Genomic DNA, 17,246 nt, shown 5'->3' with positions numbered 1-17,246 from the left:
TCTTACCTTATTCTTCCTCAGAAATCTAACTTATTTCTGATCAGTCTCCCTCACCCAGACACCCTTCTAAAAGTCCCTCCTTATCCTATACCCTTACCCTCCTATTTCTCAGTAACTCAAGATTTGTATACCCTACTAAATAAATACATTATTCCCTCTTTAAGCCAATTGCAATTAGAATGAGATTCCTGCACTACCTACCCTCCACCCTAACCTCCCCTCTACTTTAACAATTCTTCCATTCACATCTCTTTTGTATGAGATAGTTTTCTCCATTTTCCCTCTCCCTACACAATTTTATTTTTTAGTATCGTCCCATCATAATCTATTCAATCCTAAGATTTTTATCTATGCATACTTTTTCAAACTATTCTAGGAACAATGATACTCTCAAGAGTCACAAATATACTTTTCCCATATAAAAAGTAAACAGTGTAATCTTATTAAATCCCTTATAATTGATCTTTCATGCTTACCTTCCTTATGTTTCTCCTGATTCTTATAAGTCAAATTTTCTGTTCAGTTCTGGTCTTTTCCTCAAGAATTCTTGGAAGTCCTTTAGTTGATTAAATATTCATTTTTTCCTTGCAAGATTACACTTAGCTTTTTCTGGTTAGCTTTTTGGTTACAAACTTAGCTACTTTATTTTCTGGATTATTATTTTCAATGTCCTTTGGTCCTTTAATGTAGAAGCTGCTAAATCTTGTGTTAGCCTGACTGTAGCTCCACAATATTTAAATTATTTCTGTTTGCTTGTAATATTTTTGCCTTCACTTGCAAGCTCTGAAACTTTCCTTTGAGTTTTTATTTGGAAATATTTTTCAGGTGGTGATCAGTGGATTTTTTAAATTTCTAGTTCAAGAATTTCAGGGTATTTTCCTTAACAAATTACTGTAGTACAGTGTCTAAACTCTACTTTTTTTTTTTATCATAACTTTCAGTTCTTCCAGCAATTCTTATACTACCTCTCCTCAATCTTTTCTCCAGGTAAGTTGTTTTCCCAATGAGATCTTTCACATTCACTTCTATTTTTTTTCTTTTTTTCACCCAGTTCCTGGAGGGAGGGGGGTGGCATTCTGAAAGGAGGAATGCAGTAAGAGGGGTTGGGGAGGAAAAAAAATCCTTGCAAAATATGCATTCCAAAGGCAAAAATCACAGGCCAAGGAAGGCCAGTTCAGGATTGGGGGAAATTAGTAGAATTGTCAAGGCCCCCTTCTCCCTAGATCTTCTGAGAAGAAAGGAAACATATGAATCAGATCCTTTCCCTTTCTTTAGCTACTTCTCAATTGGTGTCTGACCCTAGACTCCAGCCCAGCCCCATTCCAGTTTGAAGCTCAAGAAATGTCAAAGTTCAGAGAAGGGGTGGGGGAAGTGGAAAGTGTGGATATTGCCCTCCCTTTGTAGCAGCAAGCACCCCAGCATCCCCAGGATGGCTGCCAACACAGGTTCTTAGATCTGCTTTTCTAAAGAAAAGCAACTCAAAATGGATTAACAATCTTGCTTTAATCAATCATACATATCATTTACCTAGTTCAGGGGAAAAAGGTCAGCACCCAAACTTCAGGGTATACAGACAGAAATATTTCAAGCAGACAGGCTTCCAAACTGTCCAACCATTACAACCATGCCAAATCACAGTTACCAGAGAGCGAAGCATCAACATCTGTGTTTTTCAAAGCTGAGGGGAGGTAGTGTCTCTCAACAATGGCTGCCCAGAGTCTCATCTGGTGAAATCACATAACACTTCTCAAAGTAAGCCCCAAAGCAAAGTCTCACATAAGGGCTTATATAGCCTTCTCCTGGCTCAGAGAATGTAACAACCATCTTGACCCACTGCCCAATCACAAAGTATCTCCTGAGAAACAAGCCTCCCACCACAGCCTCCAGGTATACTTAACCTAGGGGCAGGGACCCTTCTACTCCCAGTAAAATGTCTGCTTCCATCTTGACACTTGGGACCAATCTTACTGGGCAGAAGGTAGAAAGAAAGGGTGGTGGGGGTACAGAATAACCCCAGACACAATTCTATTGAAACTGAACTCTTAGGATCAAGATGCTCACACATCTATTCTTCCCTCTAAAGTCCTTTTGAGGGGGTGGTTAGGTGGTGCAGTGAAAAGAGCACCAGCCCTGGAGTTAGGAGAACCTGAGTTCAAATCCAGCCTCAGACACTTGACACAATTACTAGCTGTGTGACTTTGGGCAAGTCACTTAACCCCAATTGCCTTCCAAAAAACCAAAACAAAACAAAAAGATATTTTTGAGTTTGGGGTGCTAGAAGGGGGTAGATGGCAAAACAGGAACCCTGGTACCATTGGGGGGGCAGAGAAAAAGAAACAGCTGTTGGCAGCAGCTAAGCCAAAAGATTAGTTCTGTCCAGGGAAGGAAGAATACAAAAGAAATCCCAATCCTGGGAAAGGGTGGGTCCTTGGATGGATGGATGGAGGGATGGAGGGATAGATGGAGGGATGGAGGGATGGATGGATGGATGGTGGTAGAGAAGGGGGATGGGAAACCAGGATCCCTGGTTCCATGGCGGGGGGCAGAAAAGATGTATGTGGAAGGTTGGGGGAGCACAATCCCATTTAGGATGGCCAGTGTTAATGTGAACAATACCATGTGTGAATGGGGAGGCATTTTTCCCAGGTAGAGCTATTATTTCTCTGACCGGCAAAACCAAGAAGGACAGACTGAGGGAAAGGAATGATGGGGGAAGAAAAAAAGGATATTTAAAAATCAGCATTTTTCTGTCTAGCTCCAGAATGAAAGGGCCACAACACTTGTCATCATCCTTGTCATCAAGGGGAAGGAGGTGTTGAGATACAAGCAGACTTGGTTACTGCTCCTCTGTGCAAGACTCCTGGGATATCCCTTCTTCTTCTTCTTTCTCCAGTTTTTTGGGGCTACCTCTTGGTTGCCTCCTGCTCAGAGGCATTTTTCCAGCCTTTCACAGTCCCCTTTTTCTTGCTCCCCTTTATCTTACCCCAGGTCTCTTGGGAATTGTTGCCTTGCTGTGCTTTGGAGATTGTTTTCGGGGGTCAGCCCTGCCCTCTCTTCTCAGACCCGTCTTTCTCCTGCTTGGAGGCTAGAGGCTGGCTGGACTTCACTCGTCCTCTCTATTCTCTAATGAGGGGTGGTAAAGGGTGTAAAGGGGGCAAAGGGGTGGGGCTTCGCAGAGGGTGGCTTGGGGTGTGTAGCTCCAGGTTGCGAGGCAGAAACGAGGACTGTGAGGGAATGATCTCACTAAGCTTTCTACCTCCTTCCCCAGACCACAGCTTCTTGTTGCAAATGTGGCTCTGTTTCCACGTGGTCCTGGGGTTCGGGCTGAAGCATGGTGGTTCAGTGTGGGGTCTGGAGTTGGAAGTGCATTACTAGGTACTGTTCCTTTTTTTTAATTCTTTTAATTTAATTATAATATTTCTTGTTGTCTTATGAAGTTACTAGCTTCCCCTTGCCCAATTCTAATTTTTAAGAAATTATTTTCTTCGGTAAATTTTCGGATCTCCTTTTTCTAATTGGTTGACTTCCTTTTCATGATTTTCCTACTTTATTTGCATTACTCTTATTTTTTTTTCTCATGAGTTATACTCTGCTCCCAGGATGTGGAGGATACTCTGGGTTTAGGTTCTTAATGCTGTTGTTTTCTGAGCTCTCTGGGGGCCTTTGACCTCTTGGTTCTTCTATTGTTCCATAGTCTTTAAGGCTAGGTACAGTCACTGCTCCTTAGGCTCACACCTTGGTCTTTAAGTGACCTCAGGTACTCCTCTCCACATCTGAACTGGGACCAGGCTCCCCACCACTGCTGTCATCACTCTTTGTTCTTTGCAGCCCCTCAAGTGGCTGCAAGAATCAGCTTTCCCTCCAGCCAAAACCAGGGAATCTGCTTTGTGAGTGACACAAATAGCAGGTTTCCACCCCTCTATGACCCCACTCTCCAGTGTGTGTTCACGCCTCCTGGCCTGTAGGCATAACTTGGGATCCTGTCTAGTCAGTAAAGCAAGGGCTACACACTAGTGAAGGGCCCTCTCCTTCTTCTGATGAGCCACCCAATCCATATGGCATACCCAAGCTAAGGCTGTAGCAGACATAGCTGCCCCCAGGGCTTGAAATTGGTTGACTCAGCAATAGCTGCTTAGAGGTATTTGTACTTCAATCAGCTCAGACCAGCAACCTCATATCTTTCCTAAAATCCTCCCAAGTGATTTTAAGCTGTAAAACTGCCTTACCCCGACTTTTAATTATTTCTGTCACACTAAAATTTTCTTTGAGGAATTATTTTAAGTTATTTGTGGGGGAATTTGGGAGAGACAGGTAGTTTCCTGTCTTATTCTCTTATTTTCCTACAATGGCCTCTCTTTCTAATTAATTGTCAAATCCTGTTTATTCAATTTATGTAGTGCTTTCTCATAACCATCCATTCACTTCTATTCTCACTAACAACTTTATTATACATTATCACTATAATCTACTTAGAGTGTAGTTGTTATCCTAACAGCTTGATTCTGTTTTCACTCTCTTTTCCCATCCAATCTGTCCTTTACAACACAATTGTTATGGGAATGGGAATCTAAGGTCTTCTCTACCCCTAGGCCCTTTGATAGGCTTAAGTGACACTGAGAACCTTACCTGATTTGAAAATATACTCTACCCCCCTAATAGGCTGAATGTGGTCACATGGAGCCTCTGATGGGAGGCTTGTTTTTCAGGAATGCCCACACCTTGTTACTTTGTGATTGGGCAGTGGGTCAAGGGGGTTGTTGCATTCTCTGAGCCAGGAGAAGGCTATATATACCCCAATGTGAGGTTTTGCTTTGGGGCTCACTTTGAGAAGAGTTATATGATTTGGCCACATGAGACTCTGGGCAGCTGTTGAGCCCCTAGGTTTTGAAAACCCAGATGTTGGTGCTTCTCTCTCTGATAACTAACTAGGTATGAATGTAATGGTCAGATAGCTAGAAGCCTGTCTGCTGATCTTTTTCTCTGACTGCTTGTAACTTGTTTGTATTCTCTGAAGTTTGGAGTGCTGACCTTTTTCCCCTGAACTAGGTAAATGATATATGTTTGATTAAAGCAATATTGTTAACCCATTTTGAGTTGCTATCCTTTAGAAAAGCAGATCTAAGAACCTGTGTTGGCAGCCATCCTGGGGATGCTACGGTTCTTGATGCTACGAATTTGACCCCAAGACCCTTCATGCCCATTACATAGGCAATTTACATCTGAATGAGCATTAACATCTAAGTACAACATAATCCTCACAAAATACAGACATCACATTTGCAAGATACATAAGGTAACAATTCTTTACCAAAGTGGCCACAGGTCCTTAAACACAAAGTACATTCAGGTGCAGGCTCTGATGAGCCAAGTCCCAGTCTTAACACTGCTCCAGCCCCTGCTTCCAAGTCGTGAGGGGTGGCTGGGCAACAAAGCAACAGAGTGGGGTCCTTGGGGGTCCATGTCACTTCACCCCACCCACCATAGGCATAAATCCATCCTCCCCCTGGGTCCCAAACTGTGGAATGCAACAAGAAAACAGTGCTCTTGCATTGCTGCACAGTCTTTCTCTTGTCCTGTCCCTGAATTCAGAACTCCTGGGTTCTTCCTCATCCTGCAGGAACCAGCTGCTCCTGGCTTCTGCCCCAGTCCTGATGCAGGCAGCTCACCATTCCTGCTCTCAGCTCAGCAAAGTCAGCATGCAGGCCATTCTTCTCTCCTGTTCCATGGCTCCACAGAGTCACAGCTACCACAACTGGGAAACAAACAATTATCCCAGCCCCTATACTTTCCTCTTAGTCAGCAGATCCTTCTGACTATGCCATTTGTAGCAGCAAGCACCCTAGCATCCCCAGGGTGGCTGCCAACACAGGTTCTTAGATATGCTTTTCTAAAGGAAAGCAACTCAAAATGGGTTAACAATCTTGCTTTAATCAAACATATGTCATTTAGCTAGTTCAGGGGAAAAGTTCAGCACCCCAAACTTCAGAGAATACAAACAAGTTACAAGCAGACAGAGAAACAGATCAACAGACAGATTTCCAGCTGTCTGACCATTACATCCATACCTAGTCAGTTACCAGAGAGGGAAGCACCAACATCTGGGTTTACAAAGCCTGGGGGTTCAACAGCTGACCACAGTCTCATCTGGTCAAATCATATAACTCTTCTCAAAATGAGCCCCAAAGCAAAACCTCACATCGGGGTATATATAGTCTTCTCCTGGCTCAGAGAATGTAACAACCCCCTTGACCCACTGCCCAATCACAAAGTAACAAGTGTGGCCATTCCTGAAAAACAAGCCTCCCACCAGAGGCTCCATGTGACCACATTCAGCCTATTAGGGAGGTAGAGTATATTTTCAAATCAAGGAAGGTTCTCAGAGTCATTTAAGCCTATATAAGGGCCTAGGGCAGGGAAGATCTTAGATTCCCATTCCTATAACAACTGTGTAGTACAAAGAACATTTGATTTGCTATCAAAAGTGCTGGGTTTGCATCCATACTCTTTTGTTTGAAAGAAATATATTTGTGCTTCTCTGTTGCAGTCTGCAAAGTAAATTACTGAATATGAGTTGGAAGGGGCCATGCAGGCCATCTAATATGCTTTAGAAAACATATTTATAATATTGAGAGTGTCTAAAATTTATGCCAACTAGTTTAATGAATGATCTTAGTTCATGCCTTGTGAAGATCTATTGAAAAAACTGGGGGAGAGTGGAGCACTGGCTAAGTTAGGAGGATAGAAGAGTTGGTCATTTGGGAAACCTATATCTGCAACATTAACCTTGATTCACCAGCCCAATAACCTTTCTGTAAATAAATGAGGGCAGTCTTCCATGACCTGGGTATGCTGAAACAACGATGATTCCATTTGATCAAAACATTTTTGTTTAGATAAATCATGTAATATTTCCAGGAAGGAGGAAGGGAATAAGCATTTACATATTCCCTATTATGTGCCAGGCACTGTACTAAGAATTTTTACAAATATCTCATTTGCTCCTTACAACTCTAGGAGGTAGATGCTAATACTATCCCCATTTTCCATTTGAGGAAACTGAGTCAACCAGACCTTAAGTGACTTCCCCAAAGTCACAGTAAGTGTCTGGGGGCAAATTTGAACTCATCTTCCTGTTTATAGACACAGCACTCTAATCATTGCACCAGCAGCTGCCTCTATAATTGAATGAATTAAAAGAATAGAATTTATGCTCAATGGTTTGGAGACCACACACACACACACACACACACACACACACACACTGCATTTCTGTATTTGTTTGTTGTGTTAAAAATTGGGAGAGTATTTACCTTAATCCAATTGTATACTTCTATTTTCTATGTTCTTTCAAAACACTGGCACAGGCTAAAGAATAACACCCAGTTGTTCAGCACACTGGGATATAATTTATTTTAGGCTAGTGACTTGGAACACTTCAAAAGAAGTCAGAGACTCTCTTATTGCCTCCCTTTCTATAGAATATTTTTACTTTTGAATTTCCAGACCAAAGGTAATTCTCCTTGACAAAGATCAGATAGGCAAAATAAAGGTCCATTGTTGTCTAGCCAACACCCCTCTAAGTTCATACTTTATGAAGATCAGTTGAAAGAACTGTGGTAGAATTGAGAACTGGCTAAGTTAGAAGGAGAGAAGAGTTGGGTGTTTGGGCAACCCATATCAGCAACATTGCTCTAATTCACCAGTCTAATCATTTTATAAACATCCTTTTCTAAGATTTTTCTCTAACCATAACTGATCCTAACCATATTCCTGAGAAATAATCTTAATTCTACTTGCTAACATTAACCCTAACCTTGTTAAAGAAAAAAAAGATCAAACCAACAAACAACATTCTAGTTCTAAACTTAACCCTATTTGTTCATTGGATTAATTTGTCCATTATCCCTAACTCTAATCCTAACCCTAGAATTGAATCTTCCTTTTCCTATGTTATAGTAAAACAGTAAGATGCGTGCCCTTTTACTCCTATCCTTAGAGTTCCTAGACAGGCTCATATAATTCTGTGTCATCTTATTTCTGATGCCATTTTTATAGGATCTTACTACATTAAAAAAATCCATCCTTCTTTACATACTCTTACTTCCATTTTGGGGGGAGGTATACCGTTGTAAAAACAAAACTTTTTATATGAATTTTTATGCAGGTGCATTAATCTTTTTAAATAATTTCCTCATCATTAAAATTATTTCTTTGTATCTTTAGAATTTAATTGTTGAGAGCTTCTCATGCTGATTGGGTTAAATTCTCCAAAATAATTTTGGTACATAGCATCCTATGTTTCCTTCTCTGAAGTTTTTGAAATCTATCCTCCATGTCATTCTGAGGCCGGATTCCATTTACTTTTTATAACAAAAAAATTGTTAATAATGATAAATATATAGAGCCACATTAAATGAATAACAAATAGCTTAAACCATATTTTATTAAGGTGTCAAGTTTATAAATTTATTCAGTCCTTTAATATTTATAAGTATTTTATCTGAACATGTTTATGTAAATATTTAAATATCAATGATACATATATCTGATGTATATTTTTATGCCATTTTATAATTATTGATTAGTGACTTTTAAAAAGAGTGATCTACTGCCAGAGTAGAGTATGGCTTTTTCCTGATAGAGTCTTTGAGTGGGAATGCTGAATTGCATTTGCTTACATGTGGCACACAATGGTATTAGCGTTTCTCTTTCTTCTTCCATCTTCATGGCTAAAACTAGTACCTCTGGTGTGAGGGCTGCCAAGCCCTTTTCAGGATTACTTTCTATCTTTGCTGTCCACTTGATCCACTTTACTCTTACTTGTGGCTCCAAGCATGCACAGTAGCCACACCCTGTAAAACTGCTTTGGCAGCCTCGATAAACCAGGCTGAGGGAAACCAAGGGGTCTCAAACCTGTCAGTGAATTAAGGGGGTGTCTACCCCAAGCATGTGAAGACTTCCCCTGGTGGTGGAATAGGCAGATGGGAACAATTTGTTCCAAAGGCTATGAAGGCAGCTGAAGCAGGAGCTGTGGAGAGCATGGAGCTTGGTTAGACATTGGAGACACCAAGGTCATTCACTGCACCATGAGCCATTGACTCTGCCCTGCACTGGAATGTGATGACTTTGAAAGAGAGAGCTAGGGAGGATTTCATACAACTTTGCCTCACTTAAATCCAGTCTATACACAAATCCAAAGACATCACGCATACCATTTTACCATTTTTACCTGTCTTGAAGTGCTGTGGTGATAGGCAAATAACAAAGCAGTTGGTGTGGATACACTGAGAGATATGGTGACAACCCTACACGCAGTCAGACCAAGGCATACTTAACTTCACATTTGTGGAACCAAGAGCTGGAGGAGGAAATAAAAGGGCTTCCGGATATTTAAACAAGCTTTGTTAGAGTAGGTGGACATCCTGATCATTAAGGGAGGAGCAATGAGGTTTTTTTTAAAGTCAACAAAGAAGCCTTGAAATTAATTCTTCATCCATTGTCCTAATCCTCCAGAGATCTGTATGTTTCTCAGTTAACAAGGATAAAGATTCTTGAAAATGTTCAGAAGAACAGCATCCAAATTCAATGCAAATTCTCTATTGCTTTGAACTGTGTTCTTTTTAGTCCTTTTAAAATTTCAATAAGCAAAATAGCATTTTTTTCACTTTGAGTCGAGTTGATCATCTAAGGAAAACAGCCAGTTTATTATCAGAGGTTTTAAAATGCAATAGTTCCCTCCAATACCTTGCTATGTGAGTCGTTTGGTATCCAAATAGGCAATGGGAAATAAAACCAAAGATAAGCATGGAACTGCTTTGATTTTCTTTTTCTTTTCATTTTCAATGTCTGAGAGCCAAAAAACATGTTTTTGTAAGCAAGCTTGAAGCTATCCCAAAGATATAAGCAACGTCATTTGGCAAAACATGTCAGGCATATAATTGAATAAAAGAAAATGTATTAATCATGGCCATGTACCTAGAAACACCTATAGTAACATCTGCTGTTGGGTTGCCAAAGAGAAATAATAATTTTCAACAAAGATTGGCATCCAAACCTAATTTCTTCTTTCATACCAAACCTATAGTCTTCCCTTGATTTACAAAAGAAAATAAAGTGCATTCAGAATTTAGCTCATCCCTGTAAGTGGCTATTCTGCCAGGAATATTCCAATTAAAAATCTCAAATGTCACAGAAATTCAAGCTATGTTTATAGCATAGTATATTGTCATGTAATTAATGATCTAAACTCCACATTTTACACCATATTTCCCTCATTCATGAGTAGATACTTAAATTTTGTTGTAGTTTTTCTCTTAAAATATGATAGGATAAAGAGTGGTAGATTTCTGTAGTAACTTGCACAGATTTCTATAACCTATGACCCAAAACCAAAGCTCTAGCTTCATTAATATTGGATGAAATGGGGGAAGGATCACCCTAAAATTCCTTTTTGGCTCACTCCCTCATCTCAGGATTTGGAAAATTTTACCAGCATTCAAAATCTTTCCTAGGGACATTTCCTGATCCTAGTAAAATTGATTTAATTTTTAAAAAAAGCTTTTTTCATCTTGTGTAGTTGAGATTTTTCTATTTTACCTTTTCCATATATATATATATATATATAGGTTATGTTTCCCCTGTAATCTATAATGGTGAAAATATAACAATCTGGGCTGGAGCCAAGATGGCAGAGTAAAAACAGGAACTTCCACTCCAACCACCTCCAATACTTGTAAAAAATGACTCTAAAAAAATTTTAGTGCTACAGAACCAACAAAGTGACAGAGAGAAACAAATCTCCTACTGAAGGCAACCTGGAAGGTAGAACATGAAGGGTCTCTTACACTGGCTTAGGAGCAGAGCGCAGTCCTGCATGGGCTGCGCTGGCACAGTCCCAGGGCATAGGCTGGTGGAGCAGACTTCAGGGGAGTGAATCACAGGCAGCTGTGGAGATTTCCAGACTTCTCAACCCATAAACACCAAAGAGAATGTAAAGGTCAGTGTGGGAACTGTGTTGATCCTGGGTGAGAGAAGAGCACAGTCTGGCCCCTGCCCCCAGAGCAGCAGAGGTGGCAAAGTCTGTAGCTGTTGCAGTGGCTGTCTCCTGAGCACAGTTCCCACAGATTATGGAGGGACAAAGTGACTGTCCAGAGGATAATTGCAGAACTCCCTTTGCTGGTGCTGAGGCAGGATTCTCTTGCTTTGCCCTCCTTGGATGTGGTTTACAGTCTTGGGTGGAGGTCCTGGGGTGAGGAACGCTGGCATAGTAGAGCTTGTTGAGGCTATGGAGAGACAGTCTTCCTCAAAGTTCTGAAGCAGGTGCCTAGAAAAAGCTCTGACAAAAGCTGCACAAAACCCCAGAAATTTGGGACACAACACTGTCCACTTTGGAAGCAGAGTTCTGCCATGGCAAAGAGCTCAAAAATCAAGTAATTGACTGGCAAGATGAGAAAACAGAGGAAGTGAAATCAAACTATAGAGCCTTTTTTTATGACAAAGAGAATCAAAACATAGAACCAGAAGGAGAGAACAAAGTCAAAACTCCAGCATCAAACGCCTCTAAGAAAAATATGATCTGGTCACAGGCCATGGAGGAGCTCAAGAAGGATTTTGAAAATCAAATAAGAGAAGTAGAGGAAAAATTGGGAAGAGAAATGAAAATGATGCAAGAAATTCATGAAAAAATGAGTCAACAATTTGCAAAAGGAGACACCCAAAAATACTGAAGAAAAGAACACCTTAAAAATCAGTCTAACTCAAACGGTAAAAGAGATCCAAAAAGCCAATAAGGAGAAGAAAGCCATAAAAAGTAAAATTGGCCAGATTGAAAAGGAATTTCTAAAGCTCACTGAAGAATATAATTCCTTCAAAATGAGATTGGAGCAAATGGAAGCTGATGACTTTAAGAGAAATCAAGATACTATAAAACAGATACAAATGAATGAAAAAATAGAACGCAATGGGAAAATATCTCATTGGATAAAACCACTGACCTGGAAAATTGATCTAGGAGAGATAATTTAAAAATTGTTGAACTACCTGAAAGCCATGATAAAAAAAAGAGCCTAGTCATCATCTTTAAATAAATTATCAAGGAAAACTGCTGTATTATCCTAGAATCAGAGGGCAAAATAGAAATTGAAAGAATTCACCAATTGCTTCTTGAAAAAGATCCCCAAAAGAAAACTCCTGGAAATATTATAGCCAAAATCCAGAATTCCCAGGCCAAGGAGAAAATATTACAAGCAGTCAGGAAGAAACAATTTTAGTATTGTGGAAACAGAATCAGGATAACACAAGATCTAACAGCTCTTGCATACCTATTTCTAATTAAGCCATGATATCAGCAGCAAATAGGTAGAATTTTATCTGATCTTTACCTACTTTTATGACCCTAATTAATTTCATTCTTATTTCTACACTCAGCATTTCCAAAAGTATATAAAAGAACAGGGAGAAGAATGGGCATCCTTGCTTTACTCTTGAACTTATTGATAAAATTTCCAGGGAGTCCCTATTGAAAATGACGCTCTTCATGAAGTTAAAAAAAAAATTTCTATAGCTATGTTTTAAAGATGTTTTAACAGAAATGAATGTTATACTATGTCAAAGTCTTTTCCTTCATCTACTGAGATAATTATGTGTTTTATGAATGTTTTGTTTTAATATGCTTAAAATATTTACTTTTCAAATGTTGAACAATTCTTCATAATAAATGACTTCATAATAATTTTTCATAATAAATGATTTCTTGGGAGAATTACTATAGTCTGACAGAATTTGTTTAAATTTTTTGAATCAATATCCATTAATGATATTGATATCTTCTTGTCTTTTGTTTTAGCTTTCTTTTGTTCGGGAGTTAGGACTATGTCTCAAAGAAGGAATTTGGTGAAGAGATTTTTATCAATCAATTTTGTAGAATATCAATTAATTGTTCTGTAATAGTTTTATTAGAATTCTCTTGTGAATCTATCAAGACCAAGATATGTGTCCCCCTAAAACTCTGCTCCCCACCTTGGTAGTTCCTTTATAATTACTTCTATTTTCTTTTCTGATTTAGAATAATGAAACTCTCTATTTAGTGTTCTGTTAGTATGGGTATTTTATATACCTGAGGGTATTTCTCTTAATTTTTGTTATCTATTTTTTGTTGGCATATAACTGTACTTAATAGGTTCTGATAATTTTAAAAATTTATTCTGGTTTTGTTGTGATTTCACCTTATTCATTTGCTACTTAGCTAACTTAATTCTCTTCCCTCTTTTTAATGAGGTTGGGTAGAGGTTTGATAATTTTGTTAGGCTTTTCATAAAAAGTTTTTAGTTTTATTTAACATTTCTATATATATTCATTAAGTTTTACATTTTTCTATTTCACTTTTAATATTTAAATGCTCTAATTATGTTTATTTATTGAATATCTATTTAAAATACCTATATAGTATATTATTTTTCCATTTTGATAATGCATATTTGAGTGATAATTTTTTTTACTGCAAACTGAATTAAATGCATCCCAGATATTTTGGTATAGTGCTTTGTTTCTATCATTGTCTCACATAATTATTAATTATTTATACAAGTTCTTCTTTAACACCGTCATTATTAAGATTTAATCATTAAATTTTCTTTGGTTTTTGTGTTTCTTTTTCTCTTGTTTGTGTTCATCAAACTGATTTCTACTTATATTGTCTTATTGTATTTTAAAAAAAAAATGTGTTTATGTTATGGGAATGGGAATCTAAAGATCTTCCCTGCCCCTAGGCCCTTTAATAGGCTTAAGTGACTCAGAGAACCTTCCCAGATTTAGAAATACACTCTGCCAGTGAATAGAGCACAGCCCATGGAGTCAGGAGGACCTGAGTTCAAATCTGACCTCAGACACTTGACAAACTTACTAGCTGTGTGACTTTGGGCAAGTCACTTGACCCCAATTGCCCTCCAAACAAACAAATAAATAAATAAAAGAAAATATACTTTGCCCACTAATAGGCTGAATGTGGTCACCTGGAGCCTGAAGAGGGAGGCTTGTTTTTCAGGAAGGCCCACACCTTGATACTTTGTGATGGGCAGTGGGTCAAGAGGGTTGTGACATTCTCTGAGCCAGGAGAAGCCTATATATACCCTGATGTGAGGTTTTGCTTTGGGGCTCACTTTGAGAAGAGTTGTATGATTTGACCAGACAAGACTCTGGGAAGCCATTGAAAACCCAGATGTTGGTGCTTCCCTCTCTGGTAACTGACTAGGTAAGGATGTAATAGTCCGACAGCTGGAAGCCTATTGCTTATCTGTTTCTCTGACTGCTTGTAACTTGTTTGTATTCTCTGAAGTTTGGGGTTCTGACCTTTTCCCCCTGATTTAGGTAAATGACATATGTTTGATTAAAGCCAGATCGTTAACCCATTTTGAGTTGCTTTCCTTTAGAAAAGCAGATCTAAGAACCTGTGGTAGCAGCCACTCTGGGTGTGCATGGGTGCTTACTGCTACAGTTTACTATTTCTACTTCCATATGTATATATAATACATCTATATCCAATTCATTTCTATATATTCATCTACTGCAATCAGTGACCAAATTTGGTAAATGGTCCATTGGAGATGTGGAGAAATATGTTTATCCTTTAGCAGTCCAATTCAGAAGTTAGTATTTTGTAAGCCCTAAATTCCACAGCAATTTTTTTCAATTCTGTATTTTCCTATATATATATTTGGTTATATTTGTCCAAGTCTGAGAGAGGAACATTGAATTGTTTCACTATTATTGTGGTACTATGTGTCCTTGTTCTTCTTATCTTTTTTCCTTATGGATTTAGATGAGATGACCTTTAAAGTAGTTAAGTATAATATTGACATTATCTTATTGTCAGGCTTTCAGTATATTGCAATTTCCTTGTTGAATATACAGCTTTTTTGTTTACCTGGTCCATTGCAAATTTTGTTCTGGCTTCTCATTTTTATTTTCTGTATAGCTTTATTTTTTTTAGATGTGTTTCTTGTAAGCTACAGAATGTGGACTTTTGTTTTCTACCAGTCAGTCATTTTCATTTTATTGTATTGTTTAATACACTCATATTTAAACTTATGAGAATTAGATTTATCTTTTTCTCTACTTGTTTCTCTGGTATTTTTTCTCTGATTCAGGATTTTTTAATATCACTACTTTTCCTATTGTATTAGTTTTGCTTTATTTAATTTAAGGCACATATATTTCCATAGGTCACAGCCTCCTTTTTTCTCCAATCTCAAATAACCCTCTTCTCTGTCAACCTTTCCCAGGTTGTATAGTTTTACATAACTTATTAATGTCTTTTTTACTTCTATTTAGTTATTTAATTTTTCCTTCTTTTTTTTTCTTTAATTGTTTATTCAAAATCCTCCCCTTATCATCCTTTCCAAATTCTTTTGTTTGTTATTATTTCTTTTATCTGTACCTTTTTTTTTCCTTTACATTTCTCTTTCCCTTCTGTCTATTTGGAACTTGTCTTATTAGGTTCATGGTTACTTAGTTTTTCCCTAGCTTCTTTTTGTTCTTCAATGAATTAAAATTTCTAAACTGTGAAGTTACCATGTCACCCTTTTTAAATTTGTCTTGTTCCTTGCTCTTAGAAGTATAATTTTTCAAAATTTACTTGTATTTTACAACATTCAGTTCCACAGTCCGTTGAGTTTCAAATTTTTTCCCCCTCTTCTCCTCTCCCCTCCCATCATGGTGGCATGCACTCAAATATAGAATATACTAATATCTTCACATTAATCATTAGTCAGGTTGTAAAGAAGGATTATAACTTATGGGATGATCAGTGGAAAAGAGGAAACAAAACAAAACAAGAAAAAGAGCAAATAGTTTGTTTCAATCTCCATCTGTTATGGGAAGGGGAATTTAAGATCTTCCCTGCCCCTAGGCCCTTTGATAGGCTTAAGTAACTCTGAGAACTTTCCTTGATTTGAAAATATACTTTACCCCCTAATAGGCTGAATGTGGTCACATGGAGCCTGTGGTGGGAGGCTTATTTTTCAGGAATGTCCATGCCTTGGTGCTTTGTATTTGGGCAGTGGGTCAAGAGAGTTGTGACATTCTCTGAGCCAGGAGAAGGCTATTTATACCCTGATGTGAGATTTTGTTTTGGGGCTCACTTTGAGAAGAGTTGTATGATATGATCAGATAAGACTCTAGGCAGCCATTGAGCGCCCTGGCTTTGAAAACCCAGATTTTGATGCTTCCCTATCTGGTACCTGACTAGGTATGGACGTAATGGTCAGGCAGCTGGAAGCCTGTCTGCTGATCTGTTTCTCTTTCTGTATTTTTTGTCTGCTTGTAACCTCTGTATTCTCTGAAGTTTGGGGTGCTGACTTTTTCCCCCAGAGCTAAGTAAATGACATATGTTTGATTAAAGCAAGATTGTTAATCCATTTTGAATTGCTTTCCTTTAGAAAAGCAGATCTAAGAACCTGTATTGGCAGCCACCCTGGGTATGCTGGGGTGCTTGCTGCTACAGCATCTTAGAAGTATAATTTCAAGAAGGTAGTAACAAAGATAGAAATAATGCTACGTGGTAGACATTTCCTTAATTCCCATATTGTATGGTCTTATTTTACCCCCTTGCTCTACTGATGATAATTTTTACCATTATTTGTCATGTAATCTGTTCTTTGATTCCATGTACTCCCACCTTTTGGGCTGTATGGGGATGAAAGAGAAAAGGTGTAGGATGGGGTGTATAAGCAGAGCCTCTGAAACAAGGGAGAAGTTTCTGAATGGGTTCCTAAATACATGTCATTTAGTTCGTATGTGTGACCTGACAGAATGTGGAACCTGTTAGGGGAGAGGTACTGAGTGAGGGCATTGTGGATAAATATGTTCCACAGTTAATTTCTAAATTTATTACCTTTTTGGACCACGTGCTTTATTTTTCTGTGGATACATATAATTGTTCTATCTCTAGTGCCCAATTCCTCTCTCGGTATATTTTTGAGAGTGGGGGCTAGAAAAATCTTTTTGATCACATAAGCCAGAATTCCACCCTCCCTTCATTTTCAAATCCTCATTTTTATTATGAAGATCAAGATGGTCAACAAAAACATTCAATCAGATACGCAAAATCATGCAAAATCTTATTCCAAATCATAGCCTTTATAAAGCAAAGGCAAATAAAGCTACAAACAAGCAAGCAAAGAACATGATTTTCTCCATGATTCTCTCCTTCCAGGCTTGTCAAAGCTTTATCAAATTTGGCACGGTTTACT

The 17,246-nt window shown here is 38.4% G+C and overlaps 1 pseudogene; it reads right to left on the bottom strand.

Annotated features, from left to right (window-relative positions):
• Positions 1-2,836: 2,836 nt before the first annotated feature.
• LOC138175965 (high mobility group protein HMG-I/HMG-Y-like) lies at positions 2,837-3,333 on the bottom strand (annotated as a pseudogene).
• Between the last annotated feature and the right edge of the window lie 13,913 nt (positions 3,334-17,246).

The sequence above is a fragment of the Petaurus breviceps genome, unplaced genomic scaffold (genome assembly GCF_028583685.1).
Source record: "Petaurus breviceps papuanus isolate PSGF00001 unplaced genomic scaffold, PetGlider_PUasm1.0 80, whole genome shotgun sequence".
Taxonomy (NCBI): domain Eukaryota; kingdom Metazoa; phylum Chordata; class Mammalia; order Diprotodontia; family Petauridae; genus Petaurus; species Petaurus breviceps.
The sequence above is the reverse complement of the archived record's forward strand: the minus strand, read 5'-3'. Positions and strand labels throughout refer to the sequence as shown.